This window comes from Apium graveolens, chromosome 11 (assembly GCF_009905375.1).
Source record: "Apium graveolens cultivar Ventura chromosome 11, ASM990537v1, whole genome shotgun sequence".
Lineage (NCBI taxonomy): Eukaryota > Viridiplantae > Streptophyta > Magnoliopsida > Apiales > Apiaceae > Apium > Apium graveolens.
In genome coordinates this window covers 188,709,330-188,724,526 of record NC_133657.1, presented here as the reverse complement: position 1 = coordinate 188,724,526, position 15,197 = coordinate 188,709,330, and the positions used below count along the sequence as shown (strand labels likewise).

Below are 15,197 nucleotides of genomic sequence, written 5' to 3'. Positions count from 1 at the left end.
GCAAGTATTCTATCCGTTATACTGTTGTTGTGATGTATACACTTGTATATGCATTATCTTGCGATAGATGCATGTTGGTTAATTAGCAAATATTGCGATATATTGAAGCATGCTGATATGGTATATATATGCATGCCTGTTTCGTATCCTTGATTTATATATCTGTTGGTTCAAATGCTTATTCGTTGCATAATACCTATGCTAGAAATAAGCAAGTAGTTGCGTATACCCTTAGTATAGGGGATAAAAGGTGAACATATTTCTAAACCGGGAGTCGATGTTCCCGAGTATATTATATATATATATATATTTATATATATATATGAATATAGTTTTTAAAACTATGGATCGAATAAGGTTTATTCGATACCTTTATTTTACTTAATTGAATATTAATTTGAGTATTCATTTGAGGGCTTATGACTCAGTTTATTTTATTATTTGAATATTATTTGAATATTCATTCGAGGGCTTATGACTCAGTTTATATTATTATTGAATATTACTTGGATATTCATTTGAGGATGTATGACTCCTTTATTTTATGAATATTATTTATAGTATTCATTCGAGGTATTATGACTCCGCTTATTACTTAATAATATTCTTTATTGTATTAAAGAATAAGGTGTCGATAATCAAACTTATTTTTGATTATTCAAATAAAGATATTATTTTCGTATAAGTATATCTTTGATTATTTGCTATTCATTCAAGTATAAGTTTTCCAACTTCTACCTCAATTATTCTTATGGGAATATTATTTAAATAATAATATTCAGATATTTCTTTCATATCGGGACTGATTTATTTTAATAAATCAGTATTACTCCAAACATTCTTAAAAATGTTTTCGAGTCTTCAAAATGATTTTTAAAAGTTAGAGCGGATCCCAAAACTCATTTTTATATTTAAGATCTTCCTTTAAAGGGAATTTAAATACTCGTTCAAAACCTGAGGGATCCGGCTCTGTGGTGTATTTTCGCAACAAGGTTGCAGTTTTGGTAAATGAATTGATTACTTACCCAACGTTCGGGAAGTAAGTCCATCTATTGAGTCGGCATAAGCAACATGGGCTCAGTGGGCGTCCATGATAGTGTAAGTGGCTCAGTGGGAGTCCATCAAATGCATAAGTGGCTGAGTGGCAGTCCAGCATAGGTCCTAATGCGGCCAGGGTGATGACCAGTGGGGAATTCGTCCATCTACTAGTAGAAAAGGTTACTTATGGGTATCTTTGCCTGATCAGCAAGATATCTGGTTTATGCCAAAGGTTTTCTTTTCCTTTCCAAAATTCATTGGATGTTTCAAACTCTGTTCATACTTTACATAACAGAGGTTCCAGGAAATGTTTAAGAGATATATATGTGGATATATATATATCGGGACTAAATAAAGTATCTCGTAACTTTATTTCATTCAATAATATTTCAAAGATTGAATCTATTCAAATCTTGTCTTGTAGTCTCATCTATGTGATGAACTTTTGAAACTGATTATAACTTGAACGGTGGTAGTTCAAGTAGTAGTGGGAAAGATATAAGTATATTGGGGTATTTGGTAACCTCATCTTTTAAACTTATATCTAATTAATAATTGTCTTAGGAATGACAAAGATTTTCAGAAAAACGTTGAAACAAGGTTAGATATATGAGATCACCTTGCAACGATATTTTTTTATACAGTTATACACTGGGACTTTGTGTATATTATGCATGGAAGAGGACTTCCAATATTTTGAAAAGTATATATGTATATATACTGAATATTTTGCGACTTCATCGCATTAAGATATCAAACTTGGTTCATTTCTTTTGACCAAGACTTTCATGAGTATTATGAGTAGGCTCATATATTGTAAATCATTATACATATTATTTTGGTGGGCTTGCTGCTCACCCTTGCTTTATTTCTTCATCACACAACAACAGTTAGGAAAGATGGCCAGACTCCAGCAGACCCAGCGCAAGCGCGTGGGAAGCGTCCCACGTCTTCCCGTTGATGTTGTAGCTGCTATAGCTGCAGAGGTAGATCTATTGTAGATCAGACCATCTACTTTTGAGAATCAATTATGTATAATTATAACTTGTGGCAGATAATGGCAATTAACTGTAAATTTATCAAGTAATCATTTTGGGTTGTAATAACTTTTAAATTGTGGATTCAAAGACTTGTACTTATTTAAATTTCATCTCTGAGACTATAACGGGTTGTGGTGTGTGTTAGTGTGGGGTCACAGCATAAGGTTATTATTATTAATTAAGTGAAGTGATATTGTGGAAAGAAAGACCGTGACGACCCGGATCCTCGACCCCGGATCTGGGGGTGTTACAAATGATCCCGCCGTGCGGATGTTAATATCTATGTATTTCAGTGACATGAATTTTTTTTAGAAAAAAATAAATATATATGATTTGTTATTTTAACAGTCAACCGGTGTTTTGACATATACTTGTAACTAGTGTTTAGTCTCGTATTCATGTTTTGATTTTTTTTAAAAATATTTATAGATGATCCAACCGTACGGATGTTAAAATCTATATATTTTAGTGATATGACCAAAAATTTAGAAAAAAATAAATGTATTTGATTTGTTATTTTAACAGTCAACCGGTGTTTTGACATGTATTTGTAACTAGTGTTTAGTATCATATTAATGTTTCAATTTTTTTTAAAATATTTATGAATGATCCAACCGTACAGATGTTAAGATTAATATATTTTAGTGATATGACAAAATTTTTAGAAAAAAATAAAAGTATTTGTTTCGTTATTTTAACAATCAACCGGTGTTTTGACCAGATTTTTTTAATTCAGTTCGGCTCGGCTCGGCTCGACTCGGCTCGTTTTGATGGAGAAAGCTCGTGTTCGGCTCGGTTCGACTTGGCTCGATTTTGTTCGATAAAACCTCGTGTTCGGCTCGTTCGTTAACGAGCTCGAGCTCGAGATGAAAGCTGAGCTTAGTTCGATCAAAACTCGGCTCGGCTCGGTTCGTGAAGAGCTCTAGTTTTCGATGCCTTCCTCATTGTAAGATTGAAACATTTGGAACAAATCAATAACATAAATCACCAAACTAGAATAATAATATAAAAATATATAAATATCACGATGGAAAGATCCGAATCTGAAAATATCTCGTAAATCGAGTTTTGATTCATGTTAACTAATCAATGATTTTAATATACTCCCTCCGTCCCGAATTATTTGTCTTTTTTGACTTTTTACGGTCAAATTGACCCAACTTTGACCGAAAATTTCATATAGTATAATATCGAAAATACTTATAAAATTTATCATTAAAAAATATGTTTAATCTACTTTTATATGTATATTTTAATTTTTCAAAATGATGAAATAATGAGTTTTTATTTACGGTCAAAGTTGAGCCAATTTGACCATCAAAAGTCAAATATGACAGATAAATCGGGACGGAGGGAGGAGGGAGTATTAAGTTGGTATAGAAAAACCTTAACATTAGTTTATATAATTCAACGAGCATGACTTTTAAAACAAATCATACATATAATAGGTTAAATTACGATAATTATGGTATTTACCAGACCTAAATATTAGAATAAGAATATTAGGATTTCAACATTATGTCCCTAGCAGGTAAGACCTAGCTCGTGAAACACATGAAAACACGACCTTGTGAAACACATGTACATGATTTATTCTATATATAGATATATCATTAAAAGGAACGTTTCAGTAGAAATTTTTTCACAATAAGCGGGGAAATACACTGTAACAAACGTCTATTTTCATAGTATTAAGTCGTAATTGATGCATGTATGTGTCATTTTTTGTATTACACTACATAGTCAGGTAGAGTAGAAGTAGCTCGGGTGCATTGTCGTCCAAGGAATAAAGGTAATGCGCATTAGTAAAAGGAAATAATCATATATCTTGTCCAAAAAGGTTAAATATTACAGTATTTAAAATGGGTTTTGGTCCACAATCCCGGCTGGTTGTAGTAACCACCGGGTACCCCGCATTATTTCATTACAGCAGATCTCCAGCAATAAGACATTGAGGGAGGTACCTATCACAATAAAATAATACGGCAGGATTCCTGTTTTTATTTAATTTCTAAAATAACAAAAAATTATATTTTAATAATTTTTTTTTGATAATAACAGAGTTAGAAAATATATAATTAATTTTAACAATCATTTATTCTATATTTCTAATTTTATTACTACTTCCCATTTATTATCAATTGTATAATGAGTTAAAAATTTAAAAATAAATTAGATATATAATCGGAAAAATAGTTAAAATATTAGTTTTAATGAAAAAAATAAAAAACCTAAGATAGTAACTGAAATGTATGAAGGGAGTATTGCAAGTATGATTGTTTATTGATCAAAATGTGTCGTCTTCTCTAAAACTTTTTTGAGTAAATTCTAATCAAACTATTTTAATTTAAATTTTAAATATGTCAAAATTATGTATAATAACACATTTGTACTCCTTAATGAAGTTATGATGAATTAAATATTTTTTATAAACAATTTTTAATTAAAAAAATACAAATGAGGACAAAATAATAATAAAAATCTCTCCCGCAATGCGTCATTGCAGGAGGTGTTCAGCCAGCCCCAACACATATAAAATATTGCGGCGGGTGGTTAAAGAGCCACCTACAACAATGTTTCATTGCACTAGCCGCAATGAAATAATGCTATAGGTGGCATAGAGTATTTTTTTTATTTGTTACGAAAAAATGTTTAGCATTCCACGGGCTGAGTTATTTTATATTTTTTATAGCTAACGAAAAATCGATAATTTTTTTTTTAGTTTTCCACATTTTCGAACAAATAATTAAAAAAATATTTTTTCACTCAAAAATTTTAAATTCAATATTAAATTTAAATATTTTAGTTTAAAATATTAATTAAAAAATATCAAAATATAAGTTCGAAAAAATATTTAAAATTTCATTTTTAACAAAAAAATAAATTAGAAAAAATAAAGCAGGCAAACAATGTCCTCCAACAATGTTTCATAACAGTGTCCTCCAGCAATGTTTCATTGCACTGGCTGCAATGAAACAATGCTGTAGGGGCTGCCTCAATGCGGCAGGTGGTTGTTAGAACCACTTGGGGCTGTGCACCCATTTAAAATAGATCATATATCGAACAAATATTTTTTTTATTTGTTTTTCTAGCTAAAAGCTCTTTACATGCCGGATGCACCACTAATTTACTATTGCCCCTTATTTGTGAATTCGTCTTATTGCTCAACTGAATTCCAAATTGGAATCTCGATCTGCAGAAACTTCAACTAATTTTTCTTTGTTAAATTTCAAACAGTAGTTTGTTGGACACGTCACATGACAGATAGATGCCAGACAGATTCTAGCTAGCTAGCTAGTATTGTTATACATATAAGATTATATCAATCACTAAGTTAGCAACCACTTTTCCCGCATAATGGCTTGTATTTAAACAACTCTCTTGTACAATTTTTACTCAATCAATACAATACACCTTTTATCATCTATATTTATCATTGCAGTTATATACAATTATACATACAACAAATTATGAGTTTTACATGGTATCAGAGTAGAGATTGAAGATCAAGCTTCATCTCCAATGGTGACATAGAATCATTTCACTCGTGTATCTCCCTTTCTCTCTTTCGCTCGCTCATTCTCTCTACTTCGTTATTTTTCGTAGTTGTTTCTTTTATCAATCTTGTTCCGCGAAATTGTTATTTTGTGTATAACTGATCCAGTTTTGTGTTATTACGCACTTGTTGTGATCATTTCATTGAGAATCTTGCATCAATTTGATTAGACAGGGGCTTTCTTACAGTTTTTTCCTTAAATCCTCATTTCTGATATTTGCACACAAAGTGTTTGTTTCAATTTCTCTGTGAATTTCTCCTATAATTTTCTTATTAATGGCTGCAACCAATGACATTCATACTTCTCACACAAACGACTCTCAAGATACTCAATCAATCTTTGAATTCTGTCAAATTTTTTCCTCAAATTCATCATCCTCAATGAATCTAGATAATCCTCTGCATTTACAATCCTCTGATAGTCCTGGTATGAAAGTAGTGAGTGATCCTTTTGACGGTACTGGCTTTGGGAGCTGGAAATGCTCTATGACTATTGCACTTTCTGCACGCAATAAACTATGTTTTGTGGATGGTTCCCTTCCAAGACCAGAAACTGATTCATCAACTTACAAGAGCTGGACTCAGTGCAATGATATGGTCATATCCTGGATTCTTGGTGCTTTATCTAAGACTATAGGTCGAAGTGTCATCTACGCTTCTTCTGCTCATCAGATGTGGCTCGAACTTGAAGAGCGTTATGGAGTTTCTAATGGTGCTCAATTTTTTGGTTTGCACAAAGTGCTAACAGAAGTTTCTCAGGGAAATGAAATCATCTCAAGTTACTTTACAAAAATCAAAATTTTGTGGGATGATATTGATTCCCTTTGTCTAGCTCCAACTTGCACTTGTGGCTACACTTGTGGAGCAACTCAGAAAATTGCTCAATTCCAGCAAGACCAACGTGTTATTCAATTTCTCATGGGGCTAAATGATTCTTATCATATGATAAGAGGTACTATTCTTATGAAATCACCATTACCAACCTTGGGTCATGTCTATAGCCTTCTTTTGCAGGAAGAAGCTCAAATAGAAATACATTCTACTAGTCATTTTCAGACAGACTCGGCCTCTCTTAATGTCAACTCTTCAAGGCCTCCATTTAAGCCTAAAGTCACGGACAACGAGAAGTCTTCTCTTCACTGTAACTACTGCAAGAAACCAGGACACTTGATTGAAAAATGTTATAAACTACATGGCTTCCCTTATGATTTCAAGTTCACTAAAAACAAGAAGTTTGTTGTTCAAGTTGAGATGATAAGGCTGTGACATCCACCATTTCTCTGCCATCAGGATTTACTCCTGAACTTTGCTCGCAACTCATGAACATGCTCAAATCTGTCCAGAACACAGAAAACCCTTCTTCTGCAGGTACCTTTTCTGTTAATTCTCATATAGCATGTTTTTCTGATAAAACGTAATCAACTTGTATTCTTGACAGTGGTGCTAGTGACCACATGTGTTTTGATAAATCTTTATTTAGTCAGTTAAACACTCTTTCTGTCTCAGTCATTGTTTCTTTACCAAATGACCAAGCTTTAGACATTACAACAATTGGTAAAGTCATCATTTCCCATGACATTGTCTTGAATGATGTATTATATGTCCCCATGTTCAAATATAATCTCATTTTTATTTCTAAATTGACAAAACAGTTACATTGTTTAGTCAGTTTTACTTCTGATACTTGCTACTTGCAAGGCTCTTCTCAGAAGAAGCCTCTGGTTCTTGGTAGAAACTTTAAGGATCTTTACTTACTCTCACCAGTCCCTTCTTCTCCCATTGCTGCTGATTGTTATAAGGATCTTTACTTACTCTCACCAGTCCCTTCTTCTCCCATTGCTGCTGATTGTTCCATTTTAGATGTTCACAACACTACTTGTTCTAAGGATGCCTTATTGTGGCATTCTAGATTAGGATATTTACCAATGTCTAAACTCAAATTCTTATCTCTTTGTCAATTTGAAAATGCCTGTATGCTTGATTTTTCTGCCTGCGAAATCTGTGCAAAAGCTAGACAACACAGGTTACCCTTTCCTCGTAGTAATATGAAAAGTACTTTTAAATTCCAACTTTTATACATTGATTTGTGGGTCCCTATGTTGTTTCTACTTACAATAAATACAGATATTTTATAACCATTGTAGAAGATTTTACAAGGTGCACTTGGACACATCTGTTAAGTAATAAAAGCAGTGCTTTTGACTTTATCAAATATTTCATTCTTATGGTTAAAACACAGTTTAATTGTACATTTCAATGTATAAGAACTGGCAATGCTTTTGAGTTGGGATCTTCTGTTGTTACTACTTCTTATTTTTCTTCTAAAGGTATCCTTCATCAGACTTCTTGTGCATACACATCCCAACAAAATGGGGTGGTAAAGAGAAAACACAAACATATACTTGAAACTTCTAGGGCTTTATTATTTCAATCAAATTTTCCCTTCTCTTATTGGGGTGACTGTGTTCTCACAACCACATATCTCATCAATAGATTCCCTTCTAGGTTGTTGGAAGGTAAATCTCCTTATGAACTATTATTTGGTTCCAAACCTTCTTATTCACACCTTAAACCTATGGGTTGTCTATGTTATGTCTCTACACTTAAACCGTACAAAGACAAGTTTTCTCCGAGGGCAGATGCCTGTGTGTTTCTCGGCTATCCTTTTGGCAAGAAAGCATACAAGGTGTTAAATCTTTCGACTCACCATACAATACTCCAGAGATGTCATTTTCCATGAACATCTTTTTGCTTTTGTCAAAATCAATACTTCTTGCTTTATTCCCCACTCCATTCCTGATTTTCCTGATTCTTCTACAGAGAACTCTGAACCTATCACAACTACTGTATCTTCTCCTGTTAATTACAATAATCACTCACCACTTAATACTCACACTACAATTCCATCTCCCACTATTTCTCCTAATACTTCTTCTCCACCTACTACAGTCATACCTCCACCTCCACCTTCTAGATAATCTACCAGAGTGTCTAAATTACCTCCTTATCTCAAAGATTATATACACCCTTATCATACTTATAATTATGTTGTCTGTGATCACACTATTACTTCTTTGCGTGTTAACAACTCTGTTCCAGGGCCTTTACATACTGTTTGTTGCCATGTCTCTAGTCCCTCTTCTATTTCTATACCCTCTGCAGAACCCTGTAGTTTTGAGGAAACTATAAAATACCCTGAATGGCAACAAGCAGTTGCTAATGAATTTTCTGCCTTAGAGGCAAACAACACTTGGTCTTTAGTCCCCTTGCCCTCTGGCAAGAAAGCAATCAGTTCTAAGTGGGTATTCAAAGTAAAACATCACTCAGATGGTAGCATTGAGCGTTATAAAGCTCGGTTGGTGGTGAAAGGCTTCACACAAAAGGCTGGTATAGACTATACTGAAACTTTCTCACCAGTAGTTAAAATGACAACCATTCATAGTTTGATTGTTGTTGCTGTTAAGAAGGGATGGATAATGTCACAACTAGACGTTAGTAACACATTTCTTCATGGGGATCTTTATGAGAATGTTTATATAAAAATACCTCTTGGTCTTCATGTTTCTGATCCTACTCTAGTTTGTAAACTCCTGAAGTCCTTATATGGTCTTAAGCAGGCTAATTGGTTTGAAAAGCTAACCACTACTCTTTTCTCCATGGGCTACACAACTTCTAAAAATGAATACTCTTTACTTTACAAGAAATCAGGGTCATCAGTTGTCTATTTAGTTATATATGTTGATGACATTTTAATTGTTGGCAACGACAATGCCGAAATATCTCATGTCAAAACCTTTCCTGATTCTACCTTCAAGATCAAAGATCTTGGTACTCCTCGTTACTATTTGGGGTTGGAACTTCAACAAGTCTCTAATGGAGTTGTTTTATCTCAGCACAAGTTTACCAAAGATTTGTTGTCTGAATTTAGTTGTGATTCTTTATCTCCTATTGTATCCCCTTTAGATTTAAATACTAAGCTTACACCAGACATGAGTGTCATTTATTCTGATCCTTCAGCTTATCGAAAACTAGTTGGTAAGCTCAATTTTCTGACATATACACGACCTGATTTGTCTTTTCCTGTCCAACATTTAAGCCAGTTTATGGATTCTCCTCACCCCCCTCATTGGACTACTTCCATACATGTTCTCCATTCTCTAAAAAATGATCCTTCTAAAGGATTGTTTTTTAATTCATCTTCATCTTTTGCTCTGGAAGCGTATTGTGACGCAATTGCGCTGCGTGCTCTTATACTCGCAAATCTTCCAGTGGCTATGCTATACTTCTGGGTGGTACTCTCAATTCTTGGAAATCCAAGAAGCAACACAGCGTCTTCATCTTCCGCTGAAGCTGAATACCGGTCACTTCGTCGAATTACTGCAGAACTGGCTTGGTTATCTCGACTGCTTCATGAACTTGATGTGTCGAATATACTCCCTGTACCTGTTAAGTGTGACAATCAGGCTGCCATATACATTTCCAATAACCCGGTTTTTCATGAACGCACTAAACACATAGATCTAGACTGCCATTTCATTCGTACTGAGCTTCTTTCCGGCCTCATTTCTCTGTCTTATGTTCCTACTATCAAGCAATTGGCTGATGGTCTTACCAAACCTCTCACTGAGATTCTTCACAATGATATTCTTTGTAAGTTAGGAATGGTTTCCTCCCCTTCCAACTTGAGGGGAGCTGTTGTACACGTCACATGACAGATAGATGCCAGATAGATTCCAGCTAGCTAGTATTGTTATACATTTAAGATTATATCAGTCACTTAGTTAGCAACCACTTTTCCCGCCTAATGACTTGTATTTAAACAACTCTCTTGTACAGTTTTCACTCAATCAATACAATACACCTTTTATCATATTTCTCTATCATTGCAGTTATATACAGTTTTACATACAACAAATTATGAGTTTTACAGGATTGGAGAAAAAGAAATCTACGGTTTTTGAAAAATTTATCAATGTTAAGAGTATAAGATCTTGTTAGGACCTTGCTCTACCATCTTAAGATTTTAAAGCGATTGATTATCTAATATGGTATCAGAACTGTACTATCTTGTTGGGGTCTTTTTCTATCACTTAAGGTTTTAGAGCGATTTTGCTGGATATCTCTCGAAATTATTAGCCTCGTACTTGACGATTGAGATTTGAAAAAGTTAAATATATCATAAAATTTCATAATAATTTTAACATTTTGAGTTCAAAATTCAAATCTAAATATCTTATCCACGAATATTTTGGAAACAAATGATTAAAACTTGAAACTTGGTTGAGTCGAAACTGATATTTCATTCGGTCAAGTAGGCTTGAACTTTTCTTTTTTCATGTAAAATTTCATTATTAATGAGCTTGTTTTTTAAGTGCGTAGGACTCGATTCGTGTACATTCATTAAAAATTCGAGCACAACTTGATTTATTAATAATCTCCACCTCTAACAAACAATTTGTGATATATATATATATATATATATAGGTCTTTCTTCAAGAGATAACCCTCTTATATAGAGATCCGTATAGAACCCTTGATTCCATTATAGAATTTCATCAAATTTGTTGCTAATCTAAAATAATAATTATATTTAAATATAATAAAACGTTTAACAATTGAAATTTTAAAAAAAATAATTGATTTTCAATTTAATTATATTGTAGAATAATTTTGGATAAATGTGATTAGACTGTGATTCTACTATAAAACCACTTTAAACTATTTTATCAAATTTCAGTAATATCTTAAATAAAAAAATTGTGCAACTTCGTTTTTAATTTGGTAATTAAAATTTGTAACTGTATATGATGAAAAATGAAATAAATTATATATTTTATATTTTTTAAATAATGATTCTCTACGGACCTCTATCTAAGGGAGCCCTCCATGGATTGCCACCCTATATATATATATATATATAGAGAGAGAGAGTCTTACTCCAATACAAACTAAATTAAAATACAAACTACAAACTACACCATCCCACACACAACTCCACCTTATTCCCTTTATTTTTAATTGAATTATTCCCGTTAATTGGTGAATTCTTTTTAAAATCTAACTTCACTGTATTTCTCTACATTCTCCAACAATCAGTATGAATACCATATTTGATATATTTTGGTGATAAATCAGTAATTATGCCTACGAGAATCACTAAAATCTATTGGTTCCTGAAATAGTACCGATTTCAGCTTAGTGATTCAGTTAAGCTAAATACTGATTTCTCGTCAAAATATAGCAAATATGTTATGCAAATTGATGAGTGGGAGATGGAGAAAAATATGATAAAATTATATTTTTAAAAAAGTTAACCGATTAACGGGAAAAGTCAAATTAAAAACGAAGGGAAAAAATAATACATAGTGCACATGGAAGAGAGAGAAACGGATTAAACATGTGACTTTTATGGGTTTGTAGTTTGTATTCTAATATTGAAATGTTATAAATTTCATATAATTTTGTTCATATAATAATTATGAAATGTTATAATTTACGTAGTTTAAATAATAATGATATGTAATGTAAAGTTGCATGACGCAGCATAAATTTTATTATTTCATATAATAACCATGAACTGTTATAATTTACATAGTTTAAATAATAATCATACGTAATGTAAAATCGCAACACATTTTTTAACCATGAAATGTTATAATTAACGGTTAAAGATACGAGATGCACAGTATAGCATACATAATTTAATTATAAAAATTTTTGTTTATTGTATATCGATAGGCACAACATAGAAAAATCTATTAATTATTATTAGCCGCTTATTAATGAGAACGACTTTATGTAGCATTGACCATGGTTAATTAAGACAAGAAGTTTCATCCTTTTCCGCTGTTGTTTAGACAAGAGAAACTAATTAAGTGGTCCAGTTGGTTTACTAATTAAATTTATCGACTCATAAATAAATAAATATAAGAACATGGGGGTTGAACAAGAATGAAGTAAAATGTAGCAAAAGAGCGAAGAATAAGACACACACATGATATACATATAAGGGGGGTGGGAAGGAGAAAGGAAGATAACAAATTATGGTTATGCTCTATCTTTTTCACTTTATGTTTATTTAAAGAAGAGAGAGTGAGTAGAGGAGGAGGAGGAATCCATGTAATCCAAGCACTTGCAGACAAATGCACTTCTGAAGAGAAAAAGCAGCATTTGCTTTACTGACCCCAGAAAAAGAAGAGATTTCAAAACACCATAAACAATGTGGTGTATAGCTTGGGAAATTGCATGCTTACCTGCATAAAAACATTTTGTATTCTCTCTCTCCTCTCTCCTTAGAAACATTCTCTCCCTCCTCTTAGTAAAATACTCTCTCTCCCTCTCTTTCTCCTCCGTGTCTATATTTAGTGGGTAGACTATGGAGGGTGCAACTCCAACCCCACATCTTCCCTTCAATCCCTCCTTTAAAAAATTTGTTAAAACCCCACATAGATTATCAAAATCAAACCCTCTTTAGCTCATCTGCTTCCCTTTCTCGTTGCACTTTGGCCATGCCATTTCATCTTGTTCATCTTATTCATGTTTGTATATAAAGACACAGCTAGGTCTCTCTTTCTGATTAAGACCCTAGTTTAATCCTCTCTCTCTCTCTCTCTCTCTCTCTCTCTCTCAATTAAGCTAACCCTTTGATACTCTTTCTTCAACTTGCTCAAAGTGATATCCCCAGTAAGGTAATATTGTTACAACTTACTTGTCATTATATAAAATAGAGATGTATACATATATCTACATATGCCTGGCTCCCTGTATGCCACTTGCAGATCTCATCGATAATTCGATGCCTCCGTGAATGGCGTATGAGGAGCCAAGCATAATCTTCATTCCGTATATATCTTTACTTATTACAAACATACATTTTCCTATATTTTCTTTTGTTAATTTTAATATTTTATGTTACATTTAAGAATTTTAGTTTACTATAATCAAAAGATGTAGGACATCAATTAGTTCTTACATTTTAATTTTACCGTTTTTGTTAGGGTTTTGTTTGTGTGATGTGATGTTTATGTTTACAGAGGATATACTATGATAGAAGTGACTAGTAATACTATTAGCTCTCTGCTACTTCTTGGAAATGACATGTATCATCATGATTTGTCCTGGGAAATCATACATGTAAGACTGTTATATCACATCTTGTGCATATTTATTTACATGTGGAGTAATGAAATTATAAATCTGAACAAGCTCTATGTGTCAACTTGAAAACTCCTTATATTCCCAATGTTACCTGTATGAAAACTTCTCAACAACATAAATTTGAAATACCTACCTAGTATATGTAGTTAGCCTCTGCAATTTTATCATTCTCCCAACTAACTTCACTAATTACAGTTCCACTTTGTCTATCACTACATTTTGTTAGATTTAGATGTGTATTATATGCATCTACATTATTATAAAAAACAAAGTTATGATATATTAGGTTTCTTTTCTTGAACTATACATAGATATATGTACATACTATTCAGCAAACCTCTAGCTAGTTATTATGAGGAGTGTTGAATAAGGTATATGGGATGAAATTTAAATATAAACCCTATCTGCAACTGATGGGTAGCTAGTTAAATTTTGTAGTCACAAGCCAAGCAAAAGATTTTGTGCTCCATAGTATTAAATGGTTACTGCATGTGTCCTTTTCTTTGCTTCTTTATGAAAGCATAGTTGTAGTAAGTTTGATATCATGAGAGCTACCATTGGAAAGAAATGTAGATTGTGTAGAGTTTGAAGCCTATCTTGATGTTTAAAATTTTAAATAAGCTAGCTAGCTAGCTAGACTACCTGTTCATATCTTTGTGATATCTTGGGTTTTTGAGTTTTTGCCTCTGATTTTTCTTGATTTCTATGTGCAACACATTAGTTATGGTCTTCTCTAATCATTGTATCTAGCTGCAGGTGTTAACAGAAGCCATTTGAATGTATGAGTTCAACCAGAAGTTGATATACATATATATAAACCTATATTTCCAAGCTATTTGGCATTTACATAAGATTGCATATATGAGTTTAAGCTGCGAGAAAGGAGAGACATATTGTTGATAAGCATTAATCTATGATTTTCATGTAGTTAATCCCTTCATTTACAATTATAATGAACATTAACAAGAGTTTGTATATCAACATTTTGATCTTTTCATCAACTTTGATCTTTGTAAATTGGAGTTTTGTTGATGTCATGTAGAAGTTTTGAAAGGGATAATAGCCTTTTATAGAGTCATAGGGAATAGGGTTATGTATAGGGATAGCCATTTGCCTGTGTCCTTTTCTCCAAGAAGGTGCACTACACAAAAATCACCTCGACTTAATACAATTTATATTCTGATAATCATATGCGTCTCTATATATATATAGTATGTGAACTTAGTATAACTTAATTTAAAAACGCTTTGTATTGCCAAAATGTATCCAATGTTATACTCCTGTAATTATTTTTATAATTGCGTAAAATTACCTTAAGTTAATGCCTTTTTTTTACTACATTTTCAGAAATTTTCAAGTGTCCAAGAACATCTTAATGAAGTTGTTACTTAGTATTTTTCTAAAAA

At 32.5% G+C, this 15,197-nt stretch overlaps 1 long non-coding RNA gene across 1 annotated transcript; it reads left to right on the top strand.

Annotated features, from left to right (window-relative positions):
• The first annotated feature begins 12,678 nt into the window (after positions 1–12,678).
• Positions 12,679–14,528, top strand: LOC141697842 (uncharacterized). Its single transcript, XR_012564859.1, has 2 exons — positions 12,679–13,322; positions 13,413–14,528. It is a non-coding gene; the product is annotated as an uncharacterized LOC141697842 (long non-coding RNA).
• The last annotated feature ends 669 nt before the right edge of the window (positions 14,529–15,197 follow it).